This window comes from Nannospalax galili, unplaced genomic scaffold, assembly GCF_000622305.1.
Source record: "Nannospalax galili isolate Female #2095 unplaced genomic scaffold, S.galili_v1.0 scaffold346, whole genome shotgun sequence".
NCBI lineage: Eukaryota > Metazoa > Chordata > Mammalia > Rodentia > Spalacidae > Nannospalax > Nannospalax galili.
In genome coordinates, this window is record NW_008357637.1 from 312,823 (window position 1) to 335,517 (window position 22,695).

General features: G+C 42.2%; 1 protein-coding gene and 1 pseudogene across 2 annotated transcripts in view; both read left to right on the top strand.

Annotated features, from left to right (window-relative positions):
• Myo3b (myosin IIIB) overlaps nt 1–22,695 on the top strand; it is a 422,761-nt gene that overhangs the window by 298,346 nt on the left and 101,720 nt on the right. The window lies entirely within an intron of this gene.
• On the top strand, nt 18,274–18,767 carry LOC108490049 (annotated as a pseudogene).

Consider the following 22,695-nt stretch of genomic DNA (forward strand, 5'->3'; position numbering starts at 1 on the left):
TAGCTGGGGTCGACCGGCTTCCCAAGACATGCAAGTCTGGTCAGAACGATCGACCCCCATTCAGTTTCAGATACAGATTATATAGGCCCACATAGTCATTACACAAAAAGCATTCCTCAGCATACACTTTGTTCAAACATCTTCTAAAAGCTATAGTTTCGGTTAAACATCTTTTCCAGGAAGGGTAGATCTGGTGTAAGCCTGGCGCAACCTCCCTCTTTTGTTCCTTATCAGTTATCTGGTGTGTGCAAACAGGCCTACAGGACACATTGTAAATCAACTGAGTCTGGGGTCCAGGGTCCAGGAAGGAGGTTTACAGCACTTCAATTCTTAGCATTTCAACTAGGTTAATCATCCATGTGTGGTAGATACAATCAGGCAGAACAGGCAAGCTTAGCAAGTAAATCTAAATCAACATTTTAAACAGAGTTTTCTATCAAAATGCAGAGTTCTTACAGCATTCATCAAGGTATTTCAATTTTTTTTTCTTTTTCTTTTTCTTTTTTTTCCCAACAAAATCCAAGTGATTTGTTACAATAGCCCACATAGTAGTCCCACCCTGTGCTACTTTGGTGACTTGGAGAGAGTAAAGTCAAAAAGTGCTTCCATCAGATTCTCCCATGTCAGAAGGCAGAGGTCTTTGCTTTATAAGGCAACCTGAACACAGTCTTGTTTTTTGAGTTCTTGTCATAGTAAAGATGTTTGCTTGGATTAAAGCAGAGGTTCTCAACTTGAGCAACACTCCACTACCACCACGGGACACTTGGCAATGCCTAAAGATATTTTTGGTTGTTATAGTGTGAGGGTAAGTATCATGTTCCTAGAGCCTAGTGGAGAGAGGCCAGCAATGCTGCTCAGCAGCCTACAATACCTAGCATAGCACTGTCCAACCTAAAATGTCAGTAGTCTAGAGCTAAAAATCCCTAGACATAGGCAAAAGCAAAAAAGGAATACAACTTCCTATTACCCACAAGTTTGCTAAATATAAACAGAAAGACGGGAGCAGAGCCCGCCCACTGCCTTTAGTGTTGTTTCAATGGATGTCTGCACTGGTCAGGTCTGAAGAGATCTGACTCTGGTTAAATGTGGCCTCAGGCCAGCCCACCCCAGCTGTGACACTAAGCCCTGGAGACCTAAGGATCTTTCAGACCTATTCTTCAGGACAAACTTCTGCAATTCCTTCTCTCAGGAAAGGAGGAGGAGGGCACAGCTGTAGGCAGGAGAACGAAGTCTGCATTTTGTATTTTATTCCAAATTGACTGTGATGAACTTCATTAAAAGTTTAGTCAAGGATGAGGAGAAAAAAAGCAGGTCATTAAAGACGCATTTGTGTCTTTTACCTGGAAAGAGGGGTGGTGTTGATTTGCATTTTTTTAATTAATTTTTTGAGACTTCCTAATAATTTTGACACTTGAAAAAAATTTTTCAACACTCCAGTGGTCTCAAATTGCCATTGGATGACTTTTGAAGGTAGACTAACTCTAAACAACTCATTGAAATAGAATAGCTCAGTCAAGGTACTTGACTTCCTATTAGAATAACAATGTTTAGTTTGGGATGTGGCAAAAAGGTCACAGAATTTGGCAGGCAGAGACTTGCTGCTAGAGCTGTTTCCCCTCAGGCAAATCAGGTAGCTGATTCAGAAAGTACTTTAACCCTAGCCTGGCTCCCCTCAGCCTCTGTAGCAACCAACTTCCCTGAGAATACCGTGATCTTTCCAGCCTGCTTTCCTGTGGATCGTCTCTCTCTACAGTCATCCTTACTTCCTTTGCCTCTTCTACCAGACCACTGACCTTCCTTGCACAGTACTCCTTCCCTTCAGGTCCATCCACTGTGGGCACTGCAGGGAAGTTCAGACTTTCCTTCTGGAGTGTAATAGTTGAGTCTACCAAAAATAAATGGAAAATAGGTTAACAGGAGAAAAGTTTAATTTAGTGACATGCACATGTGCATGGGAGTTGCACAACATGTGGAACTCAGAGGACTGTCAGATGTTTGAATCTCTTTCACAGAGGAGAGGGATGTGTGTAGGTGTGTGTTGGGAGTATGTGCAAAGAGTAATTATTAGAGAGAAAATGATGTTTTTCTTAAGATTTATTTGTGTATGTGTGTGTATGCTGAGTGTGTGTGTACCATCTCATGTATGTGTATGCCATGTGTGTGCAGGTGCCCACTAAGGCCAGAGGAAGGTGTCTGATCCCTTGGAGCTAAAGCAATAAGCAGTTGTGAGCCATCTGATGTGTGTACTGGGAACCAAACTTGGATCCTCTGCAAGAGCAGTAAGTGCTCTTAACCACGGAGTCATCTCTCTAGCCCCATAAATGACTTTTTGAGGTAGAGAATGAATCCAAAGAACAGACAGTGATCTGGGACAAAGTTCCTCTGGGCAGTAGGTATGGTATCTGATTTTCAGTCTCTTCCTCTGAGATAGTGAGTTTAATCTTTTTTGGTTAATATCATTTCAGGAAGATCATTTGAAGGTAACTGTGTTCCCCTTTGGTGACTCTTGCCTTTAGGTCTTAAGTGAACTCCAGAGAGCTCCCTCCTCACATTTGCTGCTTCCCAGGCTCCCAGTTTGAAGCCTAGAGGGGGATGTTTTGGGGTACCATTTTCAGAACCTTTCACCCTGCCTTTTCATTTTCCCCATTCTGCTGTCTTTCCCTTTTGTATACACCTGTCCCCATTCTAACAAAGACTTCCCCTTGGCCCCACTCCTCCCTGTGCCTACTTTTACTACATATTCTCTAGGCCCAACATCTAGGCCTAATATCCCCCCTCACAAACCCAGCCCTCCTCACCACTCTCTACTCTGTGGGTGCTGCTGGCTCCCAGTTGCTACAGCCTTGACTTCATTGGTCTCTTTGGAGCCTTTAGCAGTCTGGGTCACTCTTCCTTGCATCATCATATTCCACGGGGTTCTGCATGCTGTGTTCTTCCTCAGGGATACTGGCAGTGTCTGTCTTCTGGCTCCATCCTCCTTCTCTTCTACCTCCCACTAGAAGCCAGCAGTTTCCAGGTCCTAGACTCTCCTTTCTCTGCTTCTCATCCTAATGATGTCCTCTGGTACATTATGGTATTGGTTCTCAGCTGTGAGAGTTCAAGTCCCAGATCTCTGTTCTGACCGTCACTCTGTTATATTGACACTGTTTCTGATTTACATGGGCCTCAGCAGAAAAACTCCATGAAATCACTTCCTCTACTGCCATTTTTTAATCCCTTCCTCCGACTGCACCCCCATCACTTTCTGAGCATCCTCCATGGTCCAGGCCTCCTGTGATCTTTCTCATTCCTCTTCTCTTTACAAACTAGCTTTCATTTTTAACATGTGGCCAATTGTCCTGCAACATATTCTGATTTGTTCAAAGAACTTTAATGACTTTAGACCAAAAAAGGCTCAGACTTATCCATCTGTTTTTTCTACATCTCTCCTTTCAATGTCTCCAGGCTCACCTCCAGTTTGTCCCTGCGTCTACCCTATGGCTAATTGGATCCAGCCTTCCTGAGGTTCCACCAAGGGACCTAAATCTCTTTGCCCATTCCTTTCTCTGACCAACTCTCACATTTTCATCAAGATGCATCATCATAGCCCTTTCTTCCAAGAAGACCTTAATTCTCTTAAACTCTCTTTGAACCATACCTCAGTTATGAAGGTCTTACTTAAAGTGCTATGTCACAATTAGATATTGGACTTGCGTCTGGATGTAAATCGCCACTTGCCTTCTTCATCAGGAAAGTCTTGTACTCAGTGCTGAGCTGATTTCCATTGACACAAGTTCCTTATACCCTTGTCAGCAGCAGCATTTCACAACCTGGGTCTTCACCAGTGTCTGCTGTTGTGTTGACCATGTGCCCATTTCTCACTGGCAAGGACTGAGTCTTATTCCTTCTTATATTTAATTTTTCTTATAGACTGATGCTTTCTTTTTAAAATTTATTTTATAAATATTTTTAAAAAATTTTTATTTTATGTGTATGAGTGTTTTGTGTACATGTATGTAAGTGCATCACATGTGTAAAATGCCCACAGAGGCTAGAAAAAGTTGTCGGATCCTCTGAAACTGAATTTATGGACAGTTGTTAGTCACCATGTGGGTGCTGGGAACTGAACCCAGGTCCTCTGCAAGAGCAGCCAGTGCTCTTAACTGCTGAGTCATCTTTCCAGCCCACTTTATTTCTTTTTTTAAAAAAAGAAATTTGAAATTTATTCTTTGACTATCTCTTACATGTATATAATGTATTTTTTAAATAATTTGAATATATTGCTTTTTAAAACTATTTTATTTATTATTTTTATGTGTATGTGTATTGCCTGCATATATGTGAGTGCACCTGTGTCATACAATGCCGTGGAGGTCAGAAGAGGGCTTCGGATTCCCCTGGAACTGGAGTTAAAGATGGTTTGGAGCCAATATGTGGATGCTGAGAATCGAACACGGGTCCTCTGCAAGAGTAGTCAGTGCTCTCAACTGCTAAGCCATCTCTCCAGCCCCTATATAATGTATTTTATCACATTCACATTACCACCTCTTATTCCTCTCTTCCTCCCTCTGAACCCCTTTTTCTTCCCAACAAATCTTCCTATTTCCACATTTTTATGTATGAGAGTGGTGTGTGTGCATGTGTGTGTGTGTGTGTGTGTGTGTGTGTGTGTGTGTATGTGTAAAGTTTAATTAGAGTTGCTTGCATGAGCATAGATGGGGGGTTATTTACTGGAGAACGAAAAACTTACCAGAGGCTGTATCTCTGAAGGAAATGACTCCTACCTCCCAGCAACCATTAACTGTCAATAGCTTTTTAGGGAGGGGTGAGGCCTCGTGTGCTCCTTTATTCCTTCTTGTACTCAATGCACATAGTAGATGTTCAGTAAACTTATGGAGTGGCTTCCAAGACTACACCTCAGGACTCATATTTGTATTAGAAAAATGTTCCTCCTGCTTAATCTTTGGGTAGTGGCAGTGAAAAGAGGATCTGGAATAACAAATTGAGAGTGTTATGGTATTCTTGCTCAGCCCCCAGTGTCTGGAGCCCTTTTCTCCTCTGTGGTTGGCTGATAACCTGGTGTTCTGAGGATCAACACAATAGCTAATGGAATTGTTGGGCTTCATTGACTAGCAGTGTTGGGCAGAAAAGGAAGAGACCTGAGTTGTTCTAGGGGTGTGATGTTCTTGGTGCAAGTGACAGACCTCCAAACAACAGATAAAAGAATCCCCCAAGTTGAAAGAATTCAAGACAGACATTCTAAGGCTGGTCATCCATGGAGTGTCATCAAGGACACAGGCTTTTCTAATCTCTGGGTTTTGCTGCTCTCAGCATGCCCTGATGTCCCCCTGTGGTCTCAATTAACAAAACATCCCTTCCTCACATAACAGTGTCCAAAACAGGAAGGAAGAGCTGAATGGGAAGGGGTCTCTCCTCAGGACTCTCTCCAGAACTTTCCCAGAGTTCCCCAAAAGGCCCCCTGGCATGCCACTGGCCATCTGTAGTGGTGACTCTGCAGGGGAGCTGCAGTGAAGGCTGGGAAAGTGTGTGGGCATTTTCAGCTTCCACAGGAGAGAATAAGTGAAGAAGAAAAGGGTTGGAGAAGCACCCATCAATGTGTACCCTACAAGTCCTGAGGGGCAGTGTTGGCAGGTGTTAGGAGTAGGCAGGTACCAGGAAAAAGATGGGAAGGCAAAATCAGAAGGAAATATTCATATTGGGGAGGGGGTTCCAGACATGAAGAGAAATAGGGCTGAGAATGAGAACAACAGGGCAATGCTGAGCCATCCCTCCAGTCCACTCAATGCTCCTCACAGATCAGTGTCTCCCCATATATTTGGGTGGGCATCACTCAGTCCTTGTTACAGATGAATGAGCAGAGTCTGATGACAGCTAGGATAGGTAGCTCCCAATTGCTGCTTCAGAATCCAGGACTGGGGATGTGCAAGTGTGCTTGCCTAGCATGCATGAAGTCTGGGTTTGATCCCTGACACTACAAAAATTAAGAATTAATTAATGAGAGGCCGGAGAGATGACTCAGTGGTTAAGAGCACTGGCTGCTCTTGCAGAGGATCTGGGTTCAAATCCTTGCACCCATATGGCTGTTAACAACCATCTATAACTCCAGTTCCAGGGAATCCAACTCCTTCTTCTGATCTCCATATGCATTGCATGACACAGATGCACTTACATACATGCAGACATAACACTCATACACATAAAATATATATATATAATTTAAATTAATGAATGAATGAAAAAGAAAGGAAAAAATGGAAAGGTGATAGGTTGGCCATCTCAGTTTCTATCCTGCTGCCCTTCCATCAGCTAGTGTGGAAATCACTGGATCATGCAGCATCATACAACACTGAGGCAGGTCTGAGTTCTGAATCAGATCTTCCACCTCCAACAATAACAACAGCTAACACTTAATAGTAACTAACATTTTCCTAGCTGAATGTTTTACATACAGTAAACTGCTCAAGCTATGGGAAAGGAGCACATTTTATCATTTTTAACATTTAGAGATATATTGCTGGCTAATGCCACTTATAACAGAATCAGGGTTTGAACCCAGGCCTTCCACACTTTTAAGCATCCACTTTTTTAAGTATCCACATTTTTAACTGGTAAATTCTCTAGGTTCCAGATCTCATATGGTTAATCCAGGGCTTTTTCTGTTTTATCCATGCTGTGTCTTTACTTGTCATCGCTTAAATCTTACATCACTACCAGCTAAAGAGTATGCCATGATTGACATAGTACTGTCACCCTTGGATTGATGAACATCCCAAAACCCAATTTCTAGGAGGAAGCCTGCAGCCTCACAGAAAAGGTATACCACCTATACATAATGGGTGGGTCAGCTTGGGGCAGGGGAGCCAGTTTAGGGCTAAAAGCAGAAGATGGGGTGTTAGTGGGTGGGGTGTTGCATCTCTGCTCCATTTTCTGTGTGAGCCTGTGACTGTGGAGGCCTTGCTCCCATGATGTGAACCCTCTACCATAATGCTGAAAAGTACAATAGTGAGATTTTGTCTCTTGACCTGCCTATGACAATGCTCTTGGGCTTTTTATGAAAAGTTCTCTACCATGGCCAGCCTATTGTCATGTAAAAGGAGCCCAGAGGAAAGAAGCAAGGGCTTGATTACATGGGTGTAGATGTTTTTTCACAGTGACTGGAATCTTCATGACTCAGGCAGCTTGAGGAGAGCTGGTATGGTGGTTGGAATGAGAATGTCCCCCATAGTCCCCAAGTAGGTGGACATTTTGTCCCCAGTTGGTGGTGCTGTTTTGGATGGTTTTAGGAGGTGAAGCCTTGCTAGAGGAAGCACATCACTGAGGATGGGCTTTGAGAGCTCTTAAACCTTGCCAGATTTCCAGTTGCTCTCTGCTTTCTGAGCCTGCTTGAAGATGTGATCTCTTTTCTGTTCCGGCCACCTCTGCCGCCACGCCTCCCCCACCATTATAGACTCTAAACCCTCTGGAACCTTAAGCCAAATAAACTCTTCCTTCTATAAGTTGCCTTGGTGTCAATGTTTTATTACAGCAACAGAAAATTAACCAGTACAGCTGGCATCTCACAAGAGGGGAAGAGGGGAGCATATTTCTTCTGTGTGTCACCCTTGTAGCTCTGGGGCTAGGAGCCAATTGAGCTGACCTCAGAATTGATGAACGAGAGAAGCAGCCTCCCAGTCATGAGTGCCAACTGTGGGCCAGATTTTCATGTGGCCTGTGAAGTACAGATTGCCACATAGCTTGACAAACACTTCATGTGGGGAGCTGTTGCAGAAATACATGGCAGCACTCAGAGGAGTATGCAAATCCTCCAGATTTCCCACCACTGTGGTACACTTGCGTGTTAAAAGACTTTACATGGAGCAAGAGGGAAATGGTGGCGGGGTGGGGGTTAGCCAATAGTAGTGTTCCCATGAGTTCCCTATGATTTGGTAGACACTGTACACTATACACATTACCTCATTTGAGTAGAAAAAGAATGAGCTTTGGTAGCAGCCCTGGGTTCCAATCTTAGCTCAGCTACTTACAGGCTATGGGATATTGGATAAGTTCTATCCTCTCTGAACCTCAGAATCCTAGACTACAAAAGAGGAAATAGCTGGGGTGAGTAGAGATAATCTATACAAAGAACTAGCACAGTGCTAGACACAACAAGCACTCATAAGAGGGGCTGCTGAGTTGTTGGGCACGGTGACAGAAGTAGTAGCAATCATAGTAGCAATATTAGCATTTAAAAGGTTTCCATAATGCTGATGTAGGAAGGGTCAAGACCTCTCTGGTTTAGCTCTAGACTTATAGTCTAAAATAAACATTGAGGTTTCCAAAACTTTAGCATCTTTGACTGATGTTGATTCACTGCTTTAACTTGAGAGCAAAACTACATTTGTGTTTCTGGCTCTGATCTCAGGGGTAAATCTCAGGTTGGCTTCAGGCCTGGAACTCAGTCTTGCCAACCTGGCCAGGTTGTAGCTAGCACACCCACATGATAACCTTCACTGAGTCTTCTTAGACTCTTGAGATGTTTAAGCTGCTAATTGGTCACATTTATTTCCAAAACCTTTTGAAGCTAAAGACCTTATCACCAGCTGAAAGGAGCCTCAAGGAAAAATCTGTTTCGAGTTATATTTTTCCTTGTGGATCTGCTTATGGCTGTACATAAATATTTATCTGAACTATTTCAACAAACTCTAAATCATCACTGATCCTTTGCAAAGGACCTTTTTTAGAAGATTTGTGTATGTCAAGAATGTCAGCAATCTCTTTATAGTATCAGATTCCAAGGACCAGAGGCCCTTTTCAAATATTTGGAGCTGTCTGGAGGTTTTCATCATGTCTTCTGTTTTCCAGTTTTTATGTATCTCTTTATGCTGATCCTTCTGGAGACGATTCTCTGACCAACCTTTCTATACCTGTTGATGTTTTACTCATCCTTCAAGGACTCAATCTTGTGACACCTTCTCCAGACTCAGGCAGAAGATTATCCCAGGCAGGAGAAAGAATGAACTGTGACCCAGCTACAGGATGTATGGGAACAACTCTGGGGACTGAGAGGTCCAAGGGAAGAAGGCTGAAAGTGCGTGGGAGTGGAATGAGGCAGATTGGGCTGTTATAAAGACAGGCTGATGGAGGCCTGGTTTGGGGAGGCCTCACAAACTGACCAGAAACAACAAAATAGCCGTCCTCTACATGATAAAAAATACAATCCAAGGCTTTGATTAGGGTATGGTATATAGACATTTCCTCCATAGAATATTTTTAAACTTTTAGTTCATTTCCAACATCTAAAAATAGATTTTGTAAACAACTCAGATTTCTGATGGCTTTTTTCAAACTTGAAGTATCTGGTAGTGATCTGTTGGCGCAGAATAGAAGCTATCTTTTACAGCTCCATGCCTGCTAGTCTGCTGATCCTTGCTTGGCCCTGCCACCATCTGCATTTGGTTCTTGCCCTCTGTCTACAGGGGCCTCAGTCAGGTGGAGGAGACAGTTCAGGCTATAAACTCTGGAGCTAAACTGCCTCTGTTCTAGCCCCAGGTATGTATCCAGCTAGGTCGATGATTTTAGACAAGTATGTTTTTATTTATTTTTTATTATTTTTAAAAATATTTTGTTATTTATTTTTTATGTGTATGAGTGTATTGCCTGCATGTAGGTAAGTGCACCTGTGTCGTGCAATGCCTACAGAGGACAGAAGAGGCCATTGGATCCCCTGGAACTGGAGTTACGGACAGTTGTTAGCTGCCATGTGGGTGCTGGAATTCGAACTCAGGTGTTCTGCAAGAAAACCAGTGTTCTTAACTGCTGAGCCATCTGTCCAGACCCCAACAAGTATGTTTTTAATCATTTCACTTATCACATATGGCTGGTGTGGTAATAAACATTTGGAAAAAATACTAGCATGCAATAAAGTGAACAAAAATATTAGCTGATACCACTCTATCCCACAAATGATAAAAATTAGAGCTGAAACTGCCACTTATTTCTGTAACACTCGAAGAACCTAGAATTTAGTATCTCTGGCCATTGTAGGCATAAAATAGTTGATGAATGACTCTGTATTCCTTTGTTCTTAAGAAATATTTTCTGGTTTTCTCAAGTTTAACTTGAGCATACAAGTTAAATTTCCATGAAGTAAATAGCTGCCTTTCTTAAAAAGCCAACAATATGGGGGCTGGAGAGATGGCTCAGTGGTTAAGAACATGGCTGTTCTTGCAGAAGACCTGGGTTCAAATCCCAGCACCCACATGGCAGCTAACTCCCTGGCCCATAATTCCAATTCCAGAGGACCCAACACCCTCTTCTGACCTCCACGGGCATTGCATGACACAGGTGTACTTATGCATGCAGGCGTTACATGTATGCACATAAAAAATAAAAATAATAAATAAAATATATTTTTTGAAAAGAAAGATAACAATACTAATTAAAGAGATGCTATTAATACCACGTCATTTTTCTATAGAGATTTACTATCCAAATGCAAAAAACCCCCAAGGCTCATGTTTAGGAAGATCCTTAGGCTTTTTTTAAAGGAAGTTCAGTTGTTGGCATGGAGCTGACTGTGGTTAATAACTCAAGTTAAAGGTCAGTAACTAGAGATTAGGGCACAGGGAACTTCAGCAGAAAGAAGTCAGAACACATATTTAACAGATTTCTCGGTCTTCCTGCTTCTCCATGAGGCATGAGGGGGTTTATGTTTAGTGGTGCAGACAAAATAGACTATTTGTCATAATAAACAATTTCCAGTTTTCCAATCTACGTTATATATAGTTGAAGTCACAATACCATCTCACCAAGCCCTCCAACACGGTCCTTTGTGGACAGAAACTTTTGCGGTTAGGTTAAGCCACCCCTAAACACTTGCTATCAGCAAAGCTGCTCTGCAACCCTTGGTTCACTTTCTCTCCAGAAAACTTGCACAACTGTAAAGAGGCACAGTCAATTCTACTTGAATAAACAGAATCTAAAACTGAATAATGTATCCAAGATTCTAAAATAGACAGTGTTCTTTAATTTTGTATATTGTCAGATGACTCTCTTCTTTCTTACAAAAATAACTTTCAGTAAAAAAAGACCTGCACTTTTTCTAATGCAATCTCTAATTCTCTCACCTGCTTCCTCCCTCCCTCCCTTCTTCCTTCCCTTCCTTCCTCCTTTTCTCCTTCCTTCTTTCCTTTTTTCCTCTCTCCTTATATAATTCATACCAGTATCTCTAAAGTTCTTTTTTTATAAAAGGCAACTTGAAGTAAAGACAAAAATCTAGTCAGTGCTGACCATTTCTCCATATCTGTTCCTCGTGCATGCTTTGTGATATGGGACATTCCAGCAGTTCAGCACCAGCTCCCTGGTCTACCTGCATCATTTTTAGCCTGGGAATGAATTTCTGCCAAAAGCACATATTGAGCCCATTTTCAAAGATTTAAGAAAAGAAACTTAAGTATAAGGTATTACAAGAAACAATAATTTTCCTTCAGTAAAAGTGAACTTTATAAATGTGTTTCATCATCAACATTTAAATATTTTATTCATTATTTTTATTTTATGTGTATGTGTGTATTGCCTGCATGTAGGTAACTGCACCCATGTCATGCAATGCCCACAGAGGACAGAAGAGGCTGTCAGATCCCCTGGAACTGGAGTTATGGACAGTTGTTAGTTGCCATGTGGGTGCTGGGATTCAAACCTGGGTCTTCTGCAAGAACAACCAGTGTTCTTAATCTTTGAGCCATCTCTCCAGTCCCTCATCATCAGCATTTAAAGACACCTAGATTACAGATTGAAAAAAAAAATAACTTTGTACATTTTATTTTCCCAATTTTATTTTATTTTCTCTTTTGAGTTAGAAGGAAGAGATATTAGTGTTTCAGTCCCAAAAATCATTTTGTGACTCACAGCAGCTAGCTCCTACCTGTAAGAACACAAATACACCAATGTATTTTCCATCTGTATTGTCCCATCACTTTAAATTAAGAAGAAACCCAAGTAAGTGTCTGTCATGAAAGCCGTTAAGGGCAGTGCTGTCACGGTCTCTCTGTTCACATCTTAGTGACTTCTCAGACTTGTCTCCTTGATCAGAAGACCAAACAGAGAGGAGTGAATTTTCTCTTTTCATCTGAATGGTGTGGGGTGTGGGGTGGCTTTGGAAAAACAGCTCTTGCAATGGCTGTGACTGGGAAATCAGATAATAAACAGCCCCTGATATGGCCATTCTAGTGGCCAAGATCAACACAGTCTGGCCCTGGGCAGAAGTAGCCTATCCCCTCTGTGCCAGTCCCTCCCCAGAGAGCCCTTTGTGTCAACAAGCACAGCCAGCCTCCTGGCTCACTCCCAGGCCCAGAGTGGGGCTATCATTTTTGTTTGCTTTGCAAATATCTTAATGGGAAGCAGTTCAACACCACCTATGGGTTAATCTGGGGGCTTCTGCCTGGCAGCTGTTGGCTCTGCGAACCACATGGCCACTCTCCGGTGGCGGGAGCCGGGCTGGCGTTTACTTCCCAGCACCAGGTTGAGGCATTTTCTTTGCTTATTGGATTTGCAAACTGGCAGGAAGCACCTTGTCTTTTATTTTTAGTTTGTTCCCTCTGGGAGGTTGAGGCTTTTCTTGTCAGATCCAACTGTGCTTTTCGCTTTAAGGCAGGGCAGTTGTTGAAATTATTTTCATCAGCATGAAGCACCCTCTTTCCTGGAGACTCATGCTCGCAAGAATCTGTGATTTATATTAGAAATGGTGGCATGGTGACAGTAGAGGAGGTATTGTCACTGGAAGAAGATACAGTGAGATAGCTCACAGTGAGGACACTATGGGAAGATGCTGCCCTGTCTTCATCTGGAATCTCAAGAGCTAAAGAGCTGCTGAATTTCTTAGGAATTCCTGTTCTGCTGTTCTCTCCATTCTGAGAAAGCCTGAATGTGGCTTTCCTGTGTCTTGAGGGGTCAAACATGCTTCCCTGGCTGACGTGACCAACTTGTGCCTCTCTGGGTCTGTCCGTCTGCTAACAGTGACACAAACCATCTCTTTCTCTGTGTTTTCCTCATTGGGTTTTGGGCAGGGTCAGATAGTTTCTATGAACCAGGGCAGGGAAGTCCCTGGAGTGATTACAAACTTGTAGACAGGTTCCAAATGCTGCCTTTATCAAAATGCAGAAAGTTCTGATTACTCTCTGGGTGAGCTGCCTTCTGGGACAGTGCAACCCTGCTAGTACAGCCTCGTTCTTTTCTGGAGTTTCCACATCTATTTGAAACATTACTCTGGTGGTAAGGCCCTGGAGTCCACCCTCCCTGCTTTTGATGATAAAGAACTTTCTGAATACACTCATTTTCTCAGGGCCTCAGTTTCCCCATGCTTAAATGGAAGATCAGTGCACTGCACAATAGTTACTTCATTAAGTCATGAATGTTAAGTGAGATAACATACATATACTTTATGCCTCATTTGACACAATAAAAGTCTCACACATGGAAATAACACGAGCAGTTAGTGTTATCTCTGAGGTATCCATCTTCCTTTATGTAGGCCTTAGTATTATACTTTGGAGTTGATCACTGCAAGCCTTTTATATCAAGCTAGTACTAAATCCAGGAGGAATTTAAATATCAAACTAAATAATAATGGTAGGCGAATATAAACCATTGAATAAAAAGCATCCACAAGTCCACATTAATAGAAGGAAAAAAGGGAGTGGGGATGGAAAAAAGCTCTTCACTGAAATTAAAGTGAGAAATAATAAGTGTAGATGAAATGATAGAAAAATCACCATTTACCAAAGTACCAAAACTATCATTGTTCCAAGCGAGAACCATGAATGGGGTGCTAAAGTCAGTAGATGAAGTTTAGGGAGTAGCAAGATATTTGTATAATGTCAGAAGAAATCCCCACAAGAAACTTATAAAACATGGAGGAACCCGACAGAAGTCATCTTAACCAAGTGACAGCACCATCAGTGATGGAGCCACCCATCCCCAAGTGCCCCCGCTGCCAAAGACAGCATCAGTCTGTGGATCTCCTAGCAAATGAGCATGGTCTGAATTTAATCCTGAGCAAAGAGCCGACAGACCCCTGAATGGGGGGAGTCTGTTGCAAAATGACTAGCCTGTAGAATGAAACAGAAAGGAAGACTCTCCCAGATAAAAGAAGATAGTAACTGCATGTGCTGTCAGAGCCAGAAGTCATCTCTGGGACATTTGAGAAAACAGGAATACTATATAGTGGGTTATAGAGCTGTATTAATAATATTAATTCTCTGATTTTAGTCCGTGCACCATGATAAGAGAACACCATTCCTTTTGAGAAACAGATACTGGAGTACTTAGAGATGAAAGAGTATCACGTTTCTCAAAAGGTTCAGAAAAAGTGTGTTTGTGTATAGATGTACTTGTTGGTTGGTACCCCAGGAATGACAAAACAAATGTGTGATGTCAGTCCTTGGAGAGTCTGCTGAGGAATAGTCAGAATTCCTTCCACTGTTCTTACATGTCTTCAAATATAAAACTAAGTCAAAACAATTAATTATAAGACCAAACCAGTACCACTTACTTCTGGGAATTCACCAGCCTCATTCTATTTAGATCCCTGATTCTTCTCTATCACACCTTTGTGTGTCTTTCTACCTCACCTTTGCCCAGCTTGGTGACTGTCATACTTCTCTGCTATGACTCTGCTGACCTGCACATGACCTTGCTTACGCTCTTCACATTTCAGAGTTCCCTAAAATGTCCCTGTGCTCTCGCACTGGCTTCTCACCTGTCTTGGGCCCATCACCATGGCCCACACATCACATGCTTTATCTCGGTGCGTCTTGCTTCTGTTTCCTGAGCTGACCACTGCTGTCAGACTTAAGTGTGTGTGTGGGGGCAGGGGTAGCTGGGTTCAGGTATTGCTTTTGTAAGTGTGATAGTGAAAAAAACTGAACCAGAGGAACTTGGATATTAGAGTCTTCTTTCTCTGGCTCAATCAGACAGCTCACATCACCCACTGGGCTTCAATTCTCCATTGCAGTGTAAAAAGAGATGTGGTACATGGACTCTGAAGTTTCCCTTTATCTCTATAAGTCTATGTCCTGTCTGAATTAAGTTTTTAAAGTGCTAAAGATATAACTCAAAGATAGTTCAACTTCCAAGTTACTTTAAGACCCTCTCCCAGGCTGGGTGAGGAGGCATGTGTCTGAAATCCCAGCTGCTCAAAAGGATGAGGCAGGGATATTTCCTGTGCCCAGGAGTTCAAGACCAGCCTGAGCAACCTAGTGAGATCCTTTTGAAAACAAAAGCTACTCAAAGGAAAAGCAAAGCTTACAAAAGAGAAGCTATTTGGATATCTCATCTCTATGTTTTCCCTTGTCATTTCCCTGTCTAGGGATTTGTCTTTCAAAACTGAAAAATTATGAACAGTAAGTACAACACTTTATTGAGTTTGTGTTTTATTTCTAACTTCTGGCTCATGTACATCTTTTGATTTAATCCTTTAAAATATTTTTCTGCCTAAAAGCACAAATGTGATCATTTTCTCCTAGCCCAGCAAGAGTTTTTATTTACATCTTGCTGATGAAGAAATAGAGGTGCGGATTTCACTTTGGAAAGTAAAAGTGCAGGTGCCACTAACTTTGAATTTTACACAAGCAACAAATACCGTTTTTCATATAAATATGTCCATGAAGAATGTGAAAGTACATAAAGAATTAATCATTATCTGAAATTCAAATTCAGCTGGATAGCCTGTTTTTATCTGGCAACTCTAGCTCAACTGGTGGGAGCTCATCTATCATGAATTCGTATGTGTACAGCATAAGAATGTATCCTGGCGTGCTGCTAACCCTCTGAGTATTTACACACTCCTCCAGCTTCACCGTGTATAACATGGCATTTTTCACCCTTAAGGAACCTTTGAAAATATATTAGAGATAGTCATTCCTACTGTATTAAGGTCTTGACTCAGCTGTCACTTTCTGTTGCTTAATCTTGCAGCCCCTCCTCCAATACTTTCTCTGTCTTAACTTTCTTCTTTGGCACTTACTCCTATTTAACATACTGCATCTTTCATTTGTCTCAATTACTGTCTGCCTTTAGAATGTGGATTCTGAGCAGAGGAACCTCAAGCTATGCTTGTTCACTGCTCTATCCTCAATGCCTAGAACAATGGGAGACAGATTGAAAGGTTTTTGTGGGATGACTGGATGGTGTCTGGGAGGCTATGTAAGAGCTTATATTGCAAAGGAGATACACATTGCTCTTATAAGCATATAGAAGGCTTGTCACCAATCAGCCTAAAGCATGGCTGGGTGTGTTGGATTTAATATTGGTCCATAGACATAAGGTAGGTTTAGGGTCAGGTCATGGGTTAAAGGGTACCTCAACATACACTGGAGCTTCATCGAATCCACTTACTGAGTAGTTTCTAGAACTTAATATTTATTGCTCCAGGTGTCACTCATTAAGATTCCCAGTTCAATTGTGTGTCTAACCGAAGCGTCCAGTAACAGAACAGTGCTGGGGCAGAGAATGCAGGCTTTATGAAAGCTAAATCTGATTTACATCTGGTTCCAACCTGTACTACTTACTCAGGCAATCCAGCTTCTGATTCCTTGATCTGTGAAATGGGGATGTTCAGGGGTCTACATCACCAGCACTGGTGTGAGAGTGAATGAGTCAATCCCACAGGGATGCCAGGAGCAAAGGAAGCAGCTTCTGCCAGGATCCTCTTGGGACTCCAGGACTTCCACTGATGCTGTGTGAAGCCTCTGGAGCTGTTCTCTCTGGTGTGGTCCTCACCCCACAGTACTGCACACTTTTGGGTCAGATCACAGTGCCCTTTCTTTCTGGGCCTGAGGCTGGGCTTTCTCTAAGCTCCCTGGTTGCTGACAAACAACTCAGGCAAGCTTAATGGGTGGCTCTCAGTGGAGTGCTCCTTTTCCAGTATGACAAGCATTCTCAGCAGAATGAAGACTTTCTGCTCCCACTTTAGACTTTTACACAGTGACAGCGCCTGGATTAAGCAGTAAAAGGGGAGGGGGTGAAAAAGCAAAAACTGGCAAACTAAAATTGTAGGCTCATGGTCGGAGAAAAGCAACGAGGTGAACAAATATCATCATCTTTAAAGACCTCGTGGGATTCAGGAAATTAGCATAAATCCACAATCTAACTGGTACTGACTTAAAGCGATTGCACTATGCAACATTTATCAGCGTTTTGAGCCCTTCTCATGAATTTGTCTTTGAGTCATATTCTAAAACAGACAAATAACTGTGTTTTAGAACAATCACATAGTCACATACTTAAGTATAATTTACATCTCCTCCCATGCAACTGCAATACTGACTGCGGTGGGATAGGAGATCTGAATTCAAAATTCTTATAAAAAGTTGTCAAGTATCCATAGTGAATGAGAGAGAAAAAATAGCCAAATTGTGAGGCACATTCCTCCACTGTCCCTGTTTTCCACAATGCTGAGCTTACACCTTACCATTAAGTCCCCTTCTCTTATGCTTTTTGTATTTCCATGAGGTCATGTATTAAAGCTCAGTAATAATGTTTTCCCTCTTTATAAATGATAATGAAAAAAATAATGACATTCCATTTTCTGCCAAAAATATGCAAAGACTAAAAAGACTGATAATACCTAGTATTGGAGATACAACAGGAAATAGGAACTTTCATTCATTTGTGGTTATATGTTAAGTTTTGTCATTTTTTAGAGTGATATGATTCAAAAGTCTTAGAGTAGGTAAAAGATTTTCTTGCCTTTAGGCCCAACAACTTTGCACCAAATATTTATCCTAGGGAAGTAAGTAAAAAACTACTCAGAACTGTATCCACTGAATACTTAATGATCCCCTATTCATAATGTGAAAAATAGAAGAATTTGAATATTTAAAAATATGATTATTTAACTCACTTATGCTAATCACTCAATGGAGTATTGCACAGCCAAAAATGTGATGGTATACATGTGTCTTTGCATATGTGGATATTATACAGTCATAGTATATGAAATGATGCTCAAGATTACAAAAGGAAGGTCAAAATACTATTGATAAGTCATGGCCAAAAATCTTTATGGGCCATTAGTTTTTGAAACAGATATTACAAGCATAGAAAAGTATCTGGTCAAGTGTGGTGGCACATGCCTTTAATCCCAGCACTTGGGAAGCAGAGACAGGCTGATCTCTGTGAAATCAAGGCTAGCCTGGTCTACATAGTGAGTTCCAGGTCAGCTATAATTATAGAAGACCCTATCTCAAAAGACCAAAACAAGGCCACTTTGTCTCCTGTAGTCCCTTGCTGTCAGCCATGGTCAACCCTACTGTGCTCTTCAATATTGAAGTTGATGGTGTGCTTTGGGTCACGTCTCCTTCAAGCTCTTTGCAATTCCAAAGACAGCAGAAAACTTTCGTGCTCTCAGCACTGGAGAGAAAGGATTTGGTTATAAGGATTCCTTCTTTCACAGAATTACTCTAGGATTCATGTGTAGGGCAGAGATTTCACACACCATCATGGCACTGGTGGCAAGTCCATCTATGGGGAGAAATTTAAGGATGAGAACTTCATCCAGAAGCATACAGGTCCTGGTGTCTTGTCCATGGCAAATGCTGGACCAATTCCCAGTGTTTTGTCTGCAGTGCAAAGACTGAGTGGTTGGATGGCAAACACATCAGTGGTTGGTCTTTGGGAAGGTGGAAAAAGGCATGAGCATCGTGGAAGCCATGGAGCACTTTGGGTTCAGGAATGGCAAGACTAGCAAGAAGATCACCAGTGCCAACTATGGACAGATCCAATACTTTTGACTTGTGTGTATCTTGACCACCAGACCGTTCCTTCTGTAGGTCAGGAGTGCACCCTCCGCCCCATCTGCTTGCGATATCTCATAATCTTTGTGCTCTTGCTGCAGTTCCTTGGGTTCCATATTCTCCGTATTCCCATCCAAGTCTAGCTGGATTGCAGAGTTGTTTATGATAATGAATAAAAGCTAAAAAGGAAAAAAAAAACCCAAACAAACAAAGTATCTGAACATATGAACTATAGATAGGTATGATGGATTATCCCCATTCTTTATTCTCTTCTCCTTGAATATATTAGGCAGTACAGAGGTGAATATGTATATCATTTTTAATCCTAGGAAGTAGTCTTTAATCAGAAAAGGAAAAAAAAGTCAACATTTTGCTGCCAGATCTTTTAGTCATTTATTTTGGTGAGAAAGGGCAATATTACTACTTTTTTTACAGATCAATGATTAGTAGAGATTCAGACCACTGGGGATTTGTAACATGTCCTTCAACTGAAAACTAAAGATAAAACTTGGGAGCTGTCAGTAGGAAGAGTGCTGATATTGCACAAGGCAAGTGGCTTTCAGCGTGTATGGTTCACTCTTTTCATTGCTGTGACCAAATACCTGACAAGAAGTGACTTAAGGGAAGAAGGATTTATTCTGGTTCACGGTCCATCATGGCAGAAAGACATGGCAACAGGAGCTCTCAGCTGCTGGCAGGAGCATTCACATCTTGGCAGATCAGGAAGCAGAGCGAGGAATCGTGGCACTCAGTAGGCTTTCTCCTGTTCTCTTTTTTTCATTCGTTCTGGGACCCCAGCCTAAGAAGTGTCATCACCTGTCTCCCCTCAGTTAATCATCTTTGGAAAAGCCCTCATGGACACACCTTTAATGAAGCACCCCATTAATGCCCTAGGAGTTTCTTAATCTAATCAAGTTGACAGAGGAAATTAAGCAGGCCATGGTGCCTGCTGTCCTTTGCGTGCTTCTCCCATGATCAGAATCCCACTGGGTTCCTTTCGTCACATGAGGTGCAGACTTTAGCTCAGGTGAATGAATGCCACACCAGGTGAATCAACTAAAGAATCAAGTTTTCAGAGTCATTGTGCTCAGCGTAGCATGTGAATGCAGCATGAGTCCTCCAGCTCCACTAAGAGGAGAAGAGGGAGGGGAATGAATGTAGGTGGGGACAGAAAAGCTTTTCAGGGAGTTGATGCTGGAGCAACAGCCAGGTGGGCATGAGAGGCGGCAGCATTCAAAAGCATAAAATAGGACTATGACATGGGAGATTTCACGGAGGCCTGACAGATGCTTACTGGAGGTGGTAGTGGTGAATAGGAAAATAAACACATTCTAGAAATTCTAGCTTTTTAATCTTTATAACAAAAGATTCATTAATGCATGAATTTTAAATGCTTGTGAACTTAATGCAATAATTTGGGTCTTTTCAGGAAACATTTTAACACCTTCTACTTGTCTGTGAGTTCAAAGCTATTTAAATAAATGCATGAGATAAAAATAGGCAGCAACATCCTCTTGGAACAAATCAGGGAAGAGTGGGGGCAGTGTGGGCTTGGGGGAGTACTCTTAACAGTTATAATCTCAGCCCTTGGGATGTTCTGATTCCTTATTAGAACTAAATAATGGAGCTGGAGAGATGGCTCAGTGGGTAAGAGAGCTTGCTGTATAATCACAAGCACCCGAATTCAGATGCCAGTAGCCACATGAAAAATCAGGGATAATGTGGCTGTGCATGCCTATACCCAGCACTATGGGACCAGACAGGAGGGTCACTGAGGCTTGTGGCTGCCAGCCTAGACAGAAGTTCAGTGAAGGACCTTGTCTCAAGGGAACAAGGTAGAGAACAGGACACCTGATGTCTTCCTTTGTCCTCTGTATACTCACAGGGGCATATGCAACTACACATACCTGTATGCATACAACACACACAAAAGAACCAAATAAGAAAACTTGAGCTGCCAATAAGAGCTCTATCTCTAGTTCCCATGGAAATTGCTAGTCTCAAATCAGCACAGGGTCTTCAACAATGGATGGTGTCCACTGATGTCATTCCTTAAAAGTCTCTATTTCCCTTCATGGCTTGAAAATACTGGAACTGTTTCCAAAGGTATTTGTGTCTTCTGTTATCTCTCATTGTAATAATTTCCATAAAGAAAGTTGTACGACTTATGGATCTGAAACTTATCTCCCTCAGGGATCATGGAGTCCTATTCTGTTCAGATCTCCTGCTTGGAGCATGTCTTCTGTAGGGTGGTTCGGTGGCTGCTCCTTGGGAGCAAGAAGCTGACGTCTTACTAAGAGTTCCATTTGCTCAAAGTTATCAAATGCAAAGGAACAGTTTTGCTTAGTTATGCTGAGTAGCCTTTCCTCCAGGACTACCAAGTAAGAGCCAAGTTTATGACAGAAATATTCCTACATTTAGAGACAGCAGGAAGCTAGCAGAAACCAACCTGTAATCAATTAGCTGCAACCTGTCTTGTTTTGAAATTAGCATATGTTTTCAAGTATGATGTGTTAATTGTATTTCTCCATTTGTTTAGGAGCCATTCTAATGTGTAATTGATACAAAGTAAGACCTAATCTTCAAGACATAATCAAAATTAATAAAAAGAACACAAGGCAATTCAATGGAAGCTTAGAAATGGAGACTCATCAGGCAGCCTGTGTATCTCAACTCCCAACTAAGAAAAGAAAGTAACTGATTCTAACCCAAATATAAGAAAAGACCAGTTATTAAGACAAGCTTAATTGACCAGCCTCATCCTCAAGGAGCACCTTTCTTCCTCTGCTCCAATTCTGTGTGCAGTTTGGTCTCCGGAGTGTATTGACAAGCTAGTGAGGGAGCAAATGTGATCCAGATTTGGTGTTTCTTGCAAAACTACACTCTGGCGTTCTGCTTTTCAAATATGACTCTCCTAAGTTCGGTTAGTGTAACTCAGTTACTCCCTCCCCTATTATTCTTCAATGAACTGACAAATTGAATTTCGGAGACCTGTGAAGCTGAGGCCCAGACCCTGGACCACAGTGACTTCACCCTGTACTGCCAGCACAGCATGACAGAGCCAGCTGGCCTTATGATCATCACTACAGAAGGGAGGTGCTGGGCCTTCTCAGTAGAGCTTCTGAGGGGGAGCTTCCATGCTGCCCCTCATCAAGTCACATGAGGATTGGGGTATAAGAGAAAATTAGACATGAGTCTGCTTTGGGGACTTTTTCAGGGAAGATGCTCAGCAGAAAGGTTTTCAACTGTGGCTGGGGGCTTCTCTCACCCCCTAGATCACACCGTTCAGTGCACCTGCTGCAGCAAGCAGCTGAGTCTGCAGACAATCTGTGGGAGAGCCATGTTTTGGAGAGGCCCAGAAGCCCGGATATGTGTGGTGAATGATGGGGCTTTACCACTCTTTGATAACTGATTCACTGTTCCTGGAATTCCAACAGAGGTCGAAGACAGAGCTATTTTTTAAAAACCCTTTTTCCTGCGTATTCAAAAAACATAACCACAGGGCTGAGGAAATATTAGTGAATAAAGTGCCCTGTGTACAAATATGAGGACTGGAGTGCAGAGCCCCAGAACTTATGTGAAAGCCAAGCAGGTGTGGTGGCTCCTCTGGCTCAGGAGCAAGGGATCCCCAGAGCAAGCTGGCTAACCAAATCAGCACACTAAGGATTCTGTGAGGTACCCTGCCCCAGTAAATAAACAATGAGGAAGACACCCAGTGTGAACCATTGGCCTCTACATACTCATGCGCACATGTGTGGGTCCACCCACTGGAGCCTGGTTGACTTACTAAGAGTACCATCGTTGAAAGAGACTGATTCTCTACCTCTCAGCAGCCATTAGCTGCCAATACTTCCTCAGACTGGGTTAGGGTTTCTTATACACGTCCCCATGTCTATGCTGGGAATCTGTCTGACTTGAGCTTGCA